The 15584-nt window shown below is 37.4% G+C and overlaps 1 protein-coding gene across 1 annotated transcript in view; it reads left to right on the forward strand.

Moving 5' to 3' along the window:
• Nucleotides 1-1702: 1702 nt before the first annotated feature.
• The window catches only part of ADGRL2 (adhesion G protein-coupled receptor L2), a 311558-nt gene continuing 297676 nt past the window's right edge, over nt 1703-15584 (forward strand). Inside the window, exon 1 of the mRNA XM_083867780.1 lies at nt 1703-1749. The gene's annotated coding sequence lies outside the window, so the exon portion shown is untranslated. The remainder of the gene's footprint in view (nt 1750-15584) is intronic.

Here is a 15584-nt window from a genome sequence, read left to right on the forward strand (position 1 = left end):
GCAAAAACTATGCCACAGACCCAGGCATGCCATAGTAATAAAACTTAGGATTGAGGATGTCAAAGCTCTTTAAAGATGGTATCACTATCTGAATTTGATTCATTACATACTAAAGAAGTTTCTTACTTGAGGCTGCACAGTGATCAAAACTGATACAAGAATAGAGCTCCTCTGTCTTAGCTGTGATCTTGATTTAGTTCCTCCTTTACTACTGGGGGTATCAATTTCAAAATAAGCTTTTATTTATAGGTTTGGGTTTTTGTTGCAAAGCTGTTGTTAATTTTGTTTCCTTTGATAATATTAAATGTCTTCTATCTCAGCTCAAAATCAAATTTCTGTAGCCAATTTAGGCTGCAGAATTCCTTGAATACTCAGTTATTTGTAACTCTAGTTTCACAACTCTCCTCACCCATAACCATTACATAATCATTTCTCCCAATAAAATACTTTTGATCAGATCAGAAATGTATGAAAGACTAGAAGATATTTCTTGGCTTCAAGACACATGCAAATCACTTATTTAAGAGAGAGCCAGAGATAAGATAAACAAGCTAAAAAAAAAAAAAAAAAAAAAAAAAAAAAAAAAAAAAAAAAAAAAAGTAATGAAACACTTGTCTGCTTGATTTGGCAAAGAATAAGTCTGGAGTTGTAATTGAATATCAGGCGTGAGCAGACGAGAAACTAACAGAGGGAGGTGGATGCAAAGATTATGTAGGTGTGGGGACACTGCTCTCAGTTCAGCTTGTGGAAATATGTGCTTAGCCATAATGCCAAATCCTAAAGCTATTTTAATCTGGTGGGAATTGTGTGCACTACCTGAAAGTCTAAATTCTCTGTGTTGATTTCCAAAAAATGTCTCCACATATGAATGAAGATAGCTGAATGGAAAGCTTGACCAGAATTTTCCAGATGATGATGAGAGGGTTTTAACTGTGTTTTGTTTCACAGCAAGTGATGAGGGAGTTTTAATCTGCAATGGCTAAGACCAGTTTGAAACCATTTGCAGCTGAGTATTGGCCATCACTTTGAAATTTAAGAGAAACCAAACATATTTCAAGAGATTTATTTCAATCACAGATACAAAACAATGGGGTCCCATGGCAAGCTGGGAGTCTGCTCCTTTTAAAGGAGCACATGCCACTTCAAGGAAAAAAAAGCATGAAAGGAAGCAGTGGTGTGCAAATCAAAATAACTCCTTTGTCTTTCTCTCTGGATCCATGCTTGGGGAAGAATAGAGTGTACGGGAAGAATTCAGACCTGTCTTTGTTCAGTCTCCAAAGGCAACTACTATCTCTCTGGATGAGAAAGAAATTTAGTTTTAATGGTGGTGGAAGCCTTTCTTTATTTTCATGATCAATACAGGCAGTTGGCAAAAAAACTCTCTTCAAATAACTAATTGTTGAAGGTTAGGAATTAATTGGTTTGGGTTTGGTATTTCGGTTGGGACTTTGTTTGTTTGTTTGTTTGTTTTTATTACTGCCCTTCCACTGATACATAAGATTCATCAGTTTTTCACTAGCTTTCTGCCACCAAACTGAGCTTCTGAATTCATTCTGTCCTTTCTTTTTTGCTAGATAAATAGGATTAATTTCTGATGAGCAGTGTGATTAAATGTATCATGTCTTACTTTTTTAATGCTTGTAATGTTTGCATCTTAAATCCACAAATATTTTGTGCTTTTTTTGCAGGTAACAGTACTGAAGTGACACCACCTTACCTGAAGCTGGGCAGAATGAAACCTAGTCTTGGGTAAGAGACCTATAAGTTATTGGAGGTGCTACTGTGACAAACATAATTTGATTGCTTCTTCCTTGCTGTTTCCTTTCATCCTTTCCTTAAACCATTGCTGAGGAAGTTGAGTTGCAGGTAGGCCTCTCTAAATTTTTCATGTTCATTTATCCCCTGAATTAATGTTATCTTTGGCAATTTTCACCAGTTATTCAATGCAGTGCTGCCTGTCTGCCCTCTGAGCTTTCGGGCCAGCTCAGGACCCAGGCTCAGATCACAAAATTGCAGCATGACATGCTGCCACTTAAGCACTTAATTATACCTAAGGAGACAAGGACCCACATTGTACTCTTTATAATAGAGCCACAAGAAAAAACAAAGCCCCAGTGCCTTGCTAGCCGAAAGGATCTTTGCCAGCACCAGGTGGTGGGAAGCATGAGGAAGTGAGTGGGGTGACTCCTGGCACTGCCTGTGCAGCCACGGTGACAGGTTTTTAAAAATGCAGCTTTTAAGAGAGAGGCTGGTAGCATTTGGTGTCAAGGGGCTGAAAAGGATGCCACGTGGGGCTGAAAAGCCTTGTAGTCATTCCTGATGAACCATTTTCAGTGCTTCCCCTCCTACTTGGACGATTGTACTCACCTGGCTACTGTGCTCTTGCATCCAGGTTTTGCCAAATGGTTATCTTCCCGCTTGCATCTGTTTATTTTGGGTCTGCCTCTCTGGAAGACAAAGTCTGGAAGGGTGCAACCAATTATCAATGATGCTATTGGGATTTTTCTGTCTGGTGGAGCTAATTTTTCCTGGAGTGTTACCAGTGATCTAATTTAATTACCTTGTTTCAAATCCAGTTTGAGTGGGAAATGCAGAGGAATACAAACTTATGAAATTCATCTATTTGCATAAACATATACTGTGTTTGTTTTACATCATCTGTGATATCTGTACGCAGCTTCTCTTTTCTAGTAATGATGGACAGTCTCTAAGTCATTGGGCAGGGGCAACTAGTTTAATGGCAAATGTAGGCCTTGCAGAATTTCTGAGCTTTGTAGCTTCATGTAAGTTACAACACTACTTGCTTTCCTTTGAATACAAACACCATCGTGCTGTAACTTCATCTTAAAGACTTTTCTGTTCTCTTACTGGAAGGAAATGCACCTTTATATAAGTTTATTTGGAGAGTCAAAGTATGTTATATAAATTAATTTTGTGCTAGATAGGTGTAGCTGAAATAAATTGCTAGAATGTTTAGAGTGGATGAAAATCTGTATTCTGTATAACCACTGACTGGTGTAGAAGGTTGAGGCATTGTGATTTGCTCTCCTATATCTGTGGTTTGAATTTATAGGAGAATAATAGCACCACACTTGATGGCATACTACAGTGGGACACTGAAGTCATGCTGCAAGATGTTCAAGGCAGTAATAGAAAAATATCATTCTAAATAGAAATGTGGGTAGTTGGTGCTTAGGGCTTTCACTAGCACTGGTTTTGTTGTAGGTTATTTGACAAAAATCTCATCTTTTTAACTATTGAACAAAACATGACATGAAACAAGTATCTGTCTTCAGGAAAATGTATCTATTGTGTTTGAAAAGAGGTTTACTTTGTATTCTACAGAAGCTGGACATGCAAATGGAGTATTTGCTTATAAATTCTTATGGTCATTGAAGAGATTTTACTTAATTCTTTTCTTTTAAATGAAAAAACTATGACAAAGATTTTAAGCCGATGATTGGGATCCAAAGGACAGATAATGCAGACTCCAACTGCGTTTGTAATAGTTCAATTCTGTAAGTGAAATATTTTCTCTATCTCGAGAAAGAATAAGAATATGAAAGATGTTGTGTCACTGATTCTTCAGATTTTTATTCTATTGATCAGAATTGAAGAAAATGTATTTTCATACACTCATCTCCTTTTTTCAAATTTCCAGTCTCAGTTCTTTGTATGCTCCATGGAGTGGCTGTGTACAATTATGTTTTGCTAGTAAAACAAGATAAAATAATATAATCCCATTGCATTGTCACAGAGATAAAGTGTATGGTAACTTATTGTTTTAGTTGATCAGCAGGGTGGCCTAGTGAAATGAATTCCCATCTCCTGGCTTTGGCTTATCTTCTGATTCCTGAGAGACACAACAAAGAAAAATAACAATAACAATAGAAGTAGTATTTTTGCTTTCGTTTGATGTGAATATTGCAATAGTGGAGTCTCATGACAGAAAGGACAAATAATTGTGTGTACTACCTGAACATCAATGGCATCACGTGCTGTAGTATGACTCTGTTGAAATGTTGGACTTGTGTGATAATAACTACACAGTTATAATAACAATACTAAAACCGCATTGAGTAGGCAATCACCTCTAGCCTAGTTATAATTGGTACCACACCTAAAGGTCCTAAATTAGGTCTACTTAAGTACTAAACATATATAGCATAAGTTTCTTCCCTAAACAACTCACGTTTTTAGTACTTTCATTTCTGTAATGTGCCAGTCCTGTCAATTATTGCAAACATTTCCCTGAGAGAGACAAAGGCCCTGAATCTCATCTGCAGAGCTTTCTTTATGTATCCAAGAAGAGTAATCAAATCATCAAACTATTATTTTCTCAGAAATAAAAAATAGGCAGCTTCTGCACTTTGTATGTTTGATTTATTAAGGGTGGTTGTCCTCTCTTGGTTTGAGCAACCTGAAAGAAAGCACACAGCACCTCCTGCATTGTATCTTGCTTTGCATGAAAGCACTGCCCAGCTTGCAAGACAGGGTTTTAGCTGGGGACACACTGATTAATTTTGTTAAAATAGTCTCAACACATAACTGACATTACAGCATTAAGAGTGGTTGTTCACTATACTCTCCTTTTCCCCGTTGTGCTGTGAAAAAAAAAAAATGTATTCACTCACCACTTTTTTGTGCCCCAGAGATAGACTACTGCACAAATCACTGTACAAAACCACTCTGAGCCATGTTTGGGAGGCCCTGAATGCCTGTGCTTGGACTAGGGCTCTGCGTATTTATTAGCAATTCTTGTTAAACACCTTAAATTTTGTGATGGGTACTGCAAGGTGCGATCGTTCAGAGAACCTGCATAGCGCATCATAGAGCTGCCCTTCAAAGTCTTCACAGCAGCAGCCTCTTCCCCTCCTCCCACCCTTCTGTAAGCACCATGGAGGGGCTGCCTCTAGGAAGGGCTTTAAAGATCAGCCTCACTGCCGTTCTTTAGTGGGGGGGGGGGTTCTTGTGCCCTTCTGAGGCCACTGAGAAGCAGCAAAAGGTGTATTCTTGAGCCTGTAATAGATGCAAATTGTGCAGATGAAGGAGAGGAAGCTCTAACAGCCGTTGAATGCAATCTGTGAACACTACTGTTTCATTTATAGTGATGCTACCTAGGCATTTGCACTTAAAAGGAACAATAAAGAGGTGTCAGAACAATCGCAAGGCTGCAGAATTTAAACTGCGGCAAAGACGTTTTGAGCCATGTGAAATGTTGCCTGCAAAAGATCTGCTTTTTCCGTTAGTTTTTGTTATTACTGAAGGCTGTTCTAGTTCTCCTTGTTTTATGACACCGACTGGTTCATTTGCCTTCAAAGACTCAAGATGCAAAGAGGCAGGGAAACAAATTAAGTCAAAACTACAATGGCTGGTGAAAACTGCACGAAGAATGTCATGGCTGCTCTTTATTTGTCTATTTAGTTTTGAAGTAGCTTTGCTATACAACCGGATGGTTAATTCACTAACTTGCCAGCTGCCTCTAGCAGGCAGCAGTAGAGTTGCTGTAATATTTTAGTGTTATTCTTGCTTGCAGGACAAAGGACTGATCCTCAATAAATGCAACCTTTGGAGGTATGCATATTACTCTGGTGGGGATCTGAACTGCTGTTGCCTTTTAGTCTTTTGATTTGAAATAGAGAAGAGGTTTTGAAATAGAGAAGGTGAGAAATTGCACACTAAAAATTAAATAAAAATCTAGTGACTGTCAAACAACAGACAGTTACTGATTAACAAAGAATGACGGCTTCCATATAGTGTCCTGTTAAAAGCACAATAAGCTGTGATTGTGTGCCGAGATTATGATTATCTGCAAGCACTTGCTACTTACTACCTGCAAATAGGAAAGCTGTGTGTGCCTAGGAAAAACAAGGAAGCAGAGGATTTGTTGTACTGCATTAGGTGTGTTCAAAGTGTCCCGATCCTACTGAATAAGAGCAAATACTGCTTGAAAGGGAGTACGGAGTTTGAAAAAAGCATATGTGTCGTTTGTAAAAAAAAAAAAAATAAATAAATAGTTAAGCTGTATAAATTTTAGGGTATGATTGGCTTCGTAGCTAGAGCAGATTAAGATGCATTAGAGGACCTGTTGTCATTCTAGATCTTCTAGACTTCCTATGGGATACTATTATCTGATTTTTATTGATATCAGCCATTTGAATTCCATTAGTGTTCAGAGACCCTGACTAGACTCAGTCATAGTAATGTAGCTGTATCACAAAGAACTCACAGTTTAAACAGACAGGATAGGCAATTAGCAGGCAAATGTCCCACAACTAAAGAAGATCAAATTACCTAAGACCTTGTCGTATGTTAATGTTAGTTCATTTTGGTTTTTACATACCTCAGTAAAATGAGTAATCTCTAAAATAAGAGCATGCTGTTCTCATATTTCGGAAAAGTTCTAGGAAAAGTAATAATAGTAAAATGCTCTCACAACCTTTTATTTGATATAAGTTTAAAGTGATGATGTTTTCCATATAATATGAATTGGAACTGTGTGAGTCTCCTGAATCTTTAGCTTTTAGTGAGGAATGCATTTCCCAGGGAAATGCAGGAGGGGCAACAAGACTGTTTTAATAGTTCTGTGGGGGAGTCTGGACAGTTGAGTGAACAAGAGATCAGCAGGGCAAAATGTGCCCTAAATGCTGTAAAGTCTTATACAATTGTGTCAGGCAGTAAACCCAAATGAACTTGCAAAGTCATGCACTAGTTCAATTTTGGAAAGGAAAACCTGGCTTTGAAGCCAACCAAATCAATCCCTAGTTCAAATTAAATTTGGAGTATCCTGTGAAGCTCCAATACACAACTCCAATAACAATCAGCACTTAAGGTGCAGACAAATAATGTTTCATTTAAAAGAAATTGAATAAGGATTACTGACAGAGAAAGTTTTCGATGCTGTTTTGTCATTAAAGTCAAATTATAGCATTATTGTCTTAATCCCATATGTCTCAATCGTCTCTCTCTCCCTCTGTCTCTTTAATGCACAAAAAGCCCTGTGCATGGTTGGTCTTGTGTCTCCATCTCATTAAAACCTTGCCATGCAAATGTATCATAAGTGTTGCCTGAAGACTTCTGTCTCATGCAAAATTTAGCTTAAACTCTACTGGCATCAAATAATTTGTTATGCACAAACCTTCTGTTTGGTTTGCTGACATTCCTTCTTAGCTGGCTCTCATGGTGATTCATTATCTTGTGATATAGATTTCCAAGTATCATCTTTGTATTGATTTTTATATCTTTAATAACCACTCCACAGAAGATGGCTCCACTTGGTGTCATTGATCGCATCAAAAATTCAAGGCTTACAGAAATACTAGAGGGCTAATTGGTAGCAGAACATTTCAGACTTAATACAGTCTTAATCTTCTGCACTAACCTAACTTGAAGATTTCCTTATTAAGGCTAAAGGGAAATTGTGAATAACTGGAAATTACCTGGTGAGATCAGGTAAAATGTGGCAAATGGAGATAACAAGGGTTAGATCTGAAAAACAGCTCTCTTTTGTCTCTTCCCCTTCACCCAAGTATCCTTCTTAAAGAAGAAGCAGTACATAATTCTTCTATCTGTGGAAAAAAAGGTGTGTTCACAGCATCACATACTGTGCAGTGGGCCAAATGGCATTGAGTTTCTGATGAATCAGAGACAATTATTAGGTTTGACAAGTTCAGAAATGTGTGCTGTAGGTCACTTGTTTCAAAAAGAAGTGATCAAAGAAACATAATTTTAATCTTTAATTTTTTATGTAAAAATTAAGGGCTCTATTTGTAAGCTTACGGTCTTTACACAGTCAAGTCTTGACTTCCAGTTTGAATCTGGAATATCTAAAAATGTGAGCCAGAACAACAATCTGAGAGTCCTTCAGTCTGTTTAATTTGCCTTAATGTGTTGTTTAAAGCTTCTATCTCGTTAGGTTTTTCAGCAGTGTAGTTTGTCAATGACAAGGAGGTGATATGTGTGTCCATATTTTTTCGTGACTGTATTTTTTCACTGTGACACTTTCTCACTAAGATTTTTTCCAGGATTTGCACTTTTGATATTCTAAAACTTGAAAGCAACTGAAAATAAACCACACTGAATTACCGGGAAGGGGTTTTTTTAGAAAATCCAGTGATAGACAAAGAATATGTAGAGACAGCAACATGTTAAAACCAGGAAAGATAATTTCTCAAAAAAGCTGCCCTTGTAAATTGTTAAAAAGCTGTTTAAAAAAGTGTCTTCCAACAGCCACATGGTCTGTGGATTAAACACAGCAAGGCAGATTGTCCAGCTACTACTAAGAGTATCAATCAGGGCTACTCAATCAGTTCTTGCCAATAAAAGACATTGAGACAGCACCAAGTCTGCTGGTTCAGTCAGACTCTGAATGCCATCTGTGCAGTGGGAGCTGCCTGCTATGTTTCCTAAAAGATTAAGAGAACGGTTAGAAACATAGGATCTCCCACAGGAATGTGAGAGACATCATATATCTGGGAACTTGGTGAGGATAAAAATGAAATGTGTTCATAGGCAGGCTGGAATAACCTTGGTCCCTTTTGACCTCTGTGGTAAGCAGACCTCTTTTTCCACTAGACCCTATCAAGTCTGTCAGGTTAGCACTAGTTTCTTTATGAACAACCTATATTTGGAGCTAGCTGTAAGAAACTCACATTATTCTCATAAAGTCCAATCAAAAACACATTACACGGTTAATGCATCCATACACCTCTCATGCCTTTATTATGTTCCTGTTGTCACTCTCAGACTGAGAGGAAATTGTTCACATCAACCAAATCTTCTCAAACAGGAATCTTGCAGCTCTTTTCATTTCAGATTTTTACTGTGTTCATCACTAACCTGACTGAGGAATGTATTCATGGAGTAAACCAATCAGTCAAGGAAATGCTATCTCCTTATTTCCAGGGAGAGGAACAGAAAATATGAGGCCAGTCTAAGCTCTGCTTATTTACAGGGGTGTGCATTGGCTTGTAGATTTTTGTCTAGCCCTGCAGAACGATTCCTGTGAATGATTATATGTGAATACACTCCTTAGCCATCAGAATGACTGAGGGATTTATGGTTTGGCCCAAGGTAGGCTATGTGATGAAGGACAGTGATACAGCTGGAATGTAGCCTAAATTTATTGACTTCCAACTTCGTATTGCTCCTCTTAGTTTAGTATTGGCTTCCATTAAAAAAAAAAAAAAAATTTAAAAAAAAAAAAAAAAAACCTTTGTGAGCATTCAATGACATTTATTATGGACATGTACACTACCTACCAATAAACAGAATTGTAAGATGCAACATATTGACAAAAATTTGGTGCCTGTATGCTTGTACCCAAATTCAGATGTAAACACCTCTCCTCCGTACCCCTCAGTAGCAACAGAAGACTCATAACAGAGTACCAGAACATGGTTGAGTCTCTACTGTTCTGTTCTCTTAGGATTTTTTTCTAGCTGTATTATTAAGCATTCAAGGATGGAGATACAGAGGGCAAAAAAAGCTACTGGTTCTTCCAGCAAAAAGGAAGAACAGTAAAAGCTTAAGAGATAACCCATTAGCTTTAATTGCTATACTTTTTTTTTTTTTTTTTTTTTTTTTTTTTTTTAATTCCATTCATTGTTTTGTTTTCAGAAAACTTCATGTTTTGAAACTAAGGCATGAAAACATGCCTTAGTTACAGGCTACGAGAAAAAGAAGGAATCTCGAAGTATAACTTACATCTTTTAGTAAGCACCATTCTTCAAATCTCTCTCTCACTTTGTCCACCTGCCAGTGTTCATAGTTCACGACATGTAGCTGTGAGGCCTGGTTGTGCTGCAGGACATGAGGGTAATTCCCATTGATCTCAATGGGTATTACATGCATCCTGCAGCGGGAGAGTAGGGCCCTCAGGTTTCCCTGAATAGCAAATAGTCATGTAAAATCCACGGATCCTATTCTTTCCCTGCAGGGTATGTGGAAGTCAATGGGAGTTACTTGTTAGACGCTGTGATGGGAAAAACTTACCCTTATAAGATAAAGCAGTTCATTCATTGTTGCATTTTGATTAATTTTTTCAAAGATCCTAGTAATTAGATTTTTTCTATTAAAAATATGTTCTGACTTCTTTATTCCACTTTGTAATTAAAAATGCGGCCAACCAAAAGAAAAACATAAACAAAAACAAAAGTCCACAGAGGAATGTGAGAAAACTTAATTTACAAAATTGCAATGAATTTAAGTGTAGAAGTTAAGCGTCTCTTTGTGAGAGACTAAAATGTTATGCTCTAGAAACACTCTCTGCTCACACTGGATATCCTAACTCAAACTTCTAGCATTGATTCTGCTGATTTAAGTAAGGAATTAGAATTTGGCAAATCGACACAGAATTTGACATCTGTTTCTTATGGTTTGAATTTTGAGACTGAGTTTCCATCAAATCAAAGTTTATACCTGAAGCAGATTTAAATATCTCCTTCACTGTCATGTTATAACATTAGCTGAAGGAAAGGCTTTCATCCCATCCCCCTGTCCTTTCCTACTCTTCCACCCCCAAGTGCTCTCCTTGAAAGCAGCAAAGAACTTAAGAAATCTGGGCAGTCTATCAGTTTGCTATGGTTCATTTTACCTAATCCAGACATCCAGCACAGCAGGGGGAAAACTGCTGTATCTAGTGAAACAAGAGCATGAATAATTAAAACTCTGTTATTAATGAACTTCCAGTCGTTATGTAAATGAAACTGATTTCAAGTCTAATTTGTCAGCCTGAATTCTTTTTCTGTTCTCCTTTTGTCTAGGACAAGAACTCATCATAATGGACTTGATAATAAAACACTAGCAGACATGCTGTGTGCAGTGGCCATCTGAGTTAGGGCTTTTAGCATGGTTAATTGATACAGTTACTGCGGATAAGTCTATAAGGCTTTACGTTTTACAAGCTTTTTCATTTTTTTTTTTTTTTTTTTTTTCCTCTTTTGACAGTGCAAGCTATTCTTTGCACATTCCTCATTACCGTTTACCTTTACATGAGGGGTGGCTTGTAATTACTGGCTGGTAAATACTTTCCTTCTCATTTCGTGCGCCGTTCAAAGACAGCAGAGTTCAGAAAGGTCTGTGGGAAGGGAAGTCTGTAGTTATCAAACAATGGCTAACAGTCACCAGGAGAAAAAGCCTGTCAAAGCACAAGGCTGCCGGGCACTGAGTCCTTGCCCCATTGTCTTGGATCAGGTGTCAGTCATCGTCCTGCCCACTACATTTACTTTGATACGAAATAACCAGTATTGAAGTTATACAGAAAGGACAGGCACTCTGCTGCGAAGGGTGAGATTAGGTTTTAAAAGAAACCCTGAATTTTAAGTTTTTTACTTTCACCAAAACCAAGCAGGATCTTTTGAAATATCCCATGCCCTTAATTGATTAAGCCCGGGGTTGACAGCCAGATAGAGTGAGGTAGGTGAGGCTGAAGGGTTGCCTTCGAATCATGATTTGTTTTCAGGTTTTTTAAGTCCTCTTGCATCTGTCCTTTAATTCTCACCAGTTAAGTCTATCTGGTTTTTTCTTTCTTTTCATTCTTGCCAATATATTCAGTATATTCTGATTTATTAGTTCTGATTTATACTATCAGGAAAAAGTTGTTAGTGAAGGTTCAGAAAGTAACCAAGGAAAAGAGCATAAGCGTATATTTCCCTATATACTGTGTGCTAAGAAAGGAAGAGGTTAACAAAAGAATCCTCAAAATAGCATATAAAGAGCATTTATAAATAAATAAATAAATAGAATCCCCTGGAAGAAACAGTATCTGCAGTTCCCTGGAACCAGCCTAGGTCTGGTATCAAGGGTGGAGACTCAAAACCAGACATTTTGCACACAAGAAACTGTGAAGTAAGAATTATTTATTTTATTCTGTGTCAGGAACAACCCATCTCTTTATTTTTGTGGCTTGCTCTTTAGGGCTTTTTTATTTTTTATGATAAACTAAGAGTGTCCTTTATGCCCCCCCCCCCCCCCTTTTTTTTTTCTTTTTTTTTTTTTGTTTTTTTAATCAACTTACTTTCTTTAAAAGGGGCAAAAAGCATGGCTGGATCACTGTTCTACTCATAGGAAATTGAACAAGAGTGAAAAATTCTCAGTATGGAAGTGGAAAAACATATATTAAAGACTTATTTTCCATTTATTTTTTTTTCCTCTTGTCCTCCACCCTAGTCTTTCTCTCTGCATTGTGCAGAGGTCTAAATAAATGCATACAGGGTAGTATTTAGAATTACTCTCTGAGTTTACTCATCTACTGGCCCTTCTTTACCCTGGTGGACCAGGCAAAATGTGAAGGCCTGGGAGCTGGAAAGAATTAAGAGGAGAACAGTTCTTGGGTCAAATTTCCTGCTCAGGGAAAGTTTTTGGCTTGTCTGCTAAACCCCAGTGTGTTTGGGAGGGCTTCTGAACGTATCTTCAGTGCACTCTGTTGCACTCTCAGTTGTGCTGTGTGGGTTAGTGGCCAACAAAACTCTGTCCTGCCTGAAAGAGGTTCAAATGCCATGGAGGAAAAAGTTCCTTGCTTCCTGCTTCTTGCTGAGTGAGGCAGGCACCAGCCTCAGACTTTCCTTTGCAGAGCTGTTGGGGACATTGCAGTTCCCGTGCTCTTTCCTTTCCTATGCAAATTATAAAAGGTAGTTCAGGGAGTATTGTGTAGTTTCTGTCAAAGGATGAAAAAAGTTTTAAAAGCAACTCATTTCTGTCACACCTTGGGCTGGGAACTCCGTGATGCTTTGAGCATTCTGTCAAAGAGGTTTGGTGAACTCATGGTGTGTGCTAAAATTGCTGTGGGAGTATTACTGGTTGAGAATCTCTATTAGATGGATATTTAGAGGATGTCTTTCAATATCGGTTAGCCTGACTTTATTATTTTTACAATAATAAGACCTAAAATAAATTAGATACTTGCTGAAGCTTTAAAACATTCTTGCAACACAAACATAATGTAAAATTTAATTTAGTTCTAAGGTTAGAGCTGAAAAGAAGGAAAAAGAGGAGGGAAGAGCTTCCACGTTTCACTGAAACAAGTTTGGCGCAACAAGGCAGGTGTTTATAGAACGCTTCATTTTAATTCAGTGAAGCTAATATGCCAGTTTATGTTGTTTGGAGTAATAACAGTGTAACACAGAGCTGTAGCAAAGATTTGCAGGTTTCCTTTAGGTCAGTAACAGTTGCTATAAACACATCGGACTATTTTTTTTATTATTATTCTACTCCATCTACATCCCATAACTGGAGGGGAGGGGAAGGGGAGAGGGTTAACAGTTTTTACAGTTTAGAAGGCTTTTCTTTTCGTCACATTTAAACCAAATACACACAGGTGGCTAGGTGGCACTGTGGATTAATGTACTTCTGAATTAATGTGCCTGGAGTGGCTTGTATCACAAAGTGAGTATATCTGAAATGCAAGCTTGCTTCCCTTCCTGGATCACCGTGTGTACAGTCACTTGAATTGCATTATTATTTATATCAAAATCAGAAATCCAAAATAATATACACTGTAATCATGAGAGAATTATATTAATGAACCTCTGTTTTGCAGTTATATACTGCTTTGCAGGCCCTGCTTTTTTTCTGAAGCTTGCTATTTATTCTAATAAGAAAGAGAAAGTTACCTAAACTGCAAACACTGTTTTAAAAAAAAACCAAAAACCAACCCCCCCAAACCAAAAAAAAAAAACCAAACCCCAAAAACCAAAACAAACAAAACAAACAATGAATTTAAAAAGTTACTTTACCAGCACTGTGGGCACTGAATGTGCTGTGGGAGCTCTCTTAGGCTGGGAGCTGTGAGTTCCTTTTGAAGCAAGAAGTGCTCAGAATTGCATGCTGTAACTACTGAAATCCAACTATCCCAAGCAGGCAGGGACACATTGCCCAAAGCCATATACAAATTATGCCTCTCTGCAAACCTATTTCAATGTAAATATTATCATTTTTTCAGGGGTAGTCCTTCCACTGCAATAAAATTGATAAATGTAACTCAACATCAACTTTGGTAAAAGTTAATGATTGCAGTAGTTTCTGCCTGAAGCCAGATGAACCTTACTCATTGAAGAAGTTTTGCCCATTAAAAATGTTTTGCCTCTCTAAGAAAAAGGAAGGAGAATGCATACAACCAACAGAACTGAATTATTGCATAGTCTTAGTCTCCTCTAGTCAGATCCAGAGGTAATGATCACTATAGGGATTTCTAAAAGGTAATTACTGTCTATTGCTTAATTATAGTTTATTAAGATCAAACATACTTCAGTGTTTAGTTGATGTAACAGGAAAACACAGTCTGTGTTTATAGTTTTAAATGCAAACAGTGCAATCTGCATTGAGGCTTAAAAAAAAGTGTATTTTAGGATACAGCAGTTTAGATGTCAAGACTGCTGCATTAGCCATCTTCCCCTTTCTAATAGAAAATGCAGTTTCTGTAACCCCAGGCAATAGTTCTTTATAATGCATTGTGTATATTCATTCTAACTCCTCATACAAAGTTGAATGTTGTAACAGGGGGGAATTGATCAGGTACAGAGTATTAACTGCAAGGTATTCTTTCATGTGTAGTATTAGCCAAAGATGTCTACAATTAGTTAAAGAAACAACTTTGGAAAGAACTAAGTGCCTGTAAAAATCAAACTGATTAAGAAAGGAGTACCTAACATCCGACTAGATCTATTTTCCTTAAATTGAAAATGAAAGCTGCCACTTCTACTAAAAGCCCTTGCAGCCAAGAGATTTCACAGCAGTTCAGTTAAAGCCTAGCTAATGAATATAAGTTACTTTAGTGGATTTTAGTTGACTTTGAAATTAAAGTCTGAAACCGTCGGATGCTACTAGCAGAGCTAGACTATAGCAAAATGGACTTAATAAACTCCATTGTGCACTTAGATCCCTGGTGAGATTTGCCTTCCACCCATGACCAATTGGTATTATTTTTGTGGTGACTGGTACTTTTGTCTCTGAGACTGGGATTTCTGGGAGTGATTAGCACTTTTCAGCAGTGATTGACAGGTTGTAGCAGCAATGAGACAATAGGAGGAATCATTAGGAATTCAAATGCAGATTTTTGTTTGCATGCTTTAGGACTGGTTTGTGTAGAAGTGAAATCTAGATATGAGGGCAGAAATCAGCTATTATTTCATCCATTTAAAAAAAATACAAAAGGAAAAAGATGAAAATGTGCTAGATAAAAAAAATAAAAGAGAACAGGGTAGACAATAAGATCACGTTACTGTTAATAAGATTCTCCCACTATATCAGTTGGGGGGGGGGGGGCATTTTTTGGTTTGTTTTTTGTTTGGTTTGACATTTTTTAGGGTTTTTTTTCCTGGAGAATCCTCTCTTAAGTGTTTTGTACAAAATGATGCTCTAAGTTTGTAAATAGAAACAGTAGAATGCAGTTTGTAGTAGAAATATTTTTTTAAATACTGCTGAATTAAAATGCAAGCAAAAAATATTATCACTTTGCAGGGGAAATGTGTATGTTGGTGTTGTACTGAAGCTTGATAAAACCATCTCTGTTGCATCTAAACAAGAGGCCGTAGGGAAATAATTATAGTGACTGATTCCAAGCATTGACCAGCAATTGATAATTGACC

This window comes from Zosterops lateralis, assembly GCF_965231275.1.
Source record: "Zosterops lateralis genome assembly, chromosome: 9".
In the NCBI taxonomy this organism is placed as follows: domain Eukaryota; kingdom Metazoa; phylum Chordata; class Aves; order Passeriformes; family Zosteropidae; genus Zosterops; species Zosterops lateralis.